Genomic DNA, 436 nt, shown 5'->3' on the forward strand with positions numbered 1-436 from the left:
GAGTAACAGTGTTTTAAGTGCAAGGGCAAGTACAACTGGCATAAAAGGGCTTGGGAGCACATAAAGCCGACGCTTGGCAGCTGCAGCTCACCGGACAGCGGCCGTGCCAGCAGGGCCCAGCAGTAGGGCTCACGGGGGAGAGCGAGGATGGGCAGACGGTGTGCGCACGGAGAGCACTGCTCATGCCTTGACCTCAGTCCCCCCATTGCTCCGCTGGGGGCCGTTACCGCCGCTTCATAGGAAATGGAGGGTGGGAGGTCCGAGTGCACTGGCTCCCGGGTCCCCTGCCCGTGTCCCGTCCTCCCACCCCTTCGCGGACCCGCCAGCGCTGGAGGCGGAGAGGCTGGGCGGCAGCTTCCCGGGCTCGCAGTGCTCAGCCCCGGGCGGGCGTCTCTGCATCGCATCATCCGGGCCCGGGGTGCAGCCGGGCCTGGCG

At 67.7% G+C, this 436-nt stretch overlaps 1 protein-coding gene across 1 annotated transcript in view; it reads left to right on the forward strand.

The window, feature by feature from the left end:
• Positions 1–436, forward strand: part of HS1BP3 (HCLS1 binding protein 3) — a 26,278-nt gene that overhangs the window by 23,017 nt on the left and 2,825 nt on the right. The gene's annotated exons all lie outside the window — the stretch shown is intronic.

The sequence above is a fragment of the Myotis davidii genome, unplaced genomic scaffold (genome assembly GCF_000327345.1).
Source record: "Myotis davidii unplaced genomic scaffold, ASM32734v1 scaffold238, whole genome shotgun sequence".
NCBI lineage: Eukaryota > Metazoa > Chordata > Mammalia > Chiroptera > Vespertilionidae > Myotis > Myotis davidii.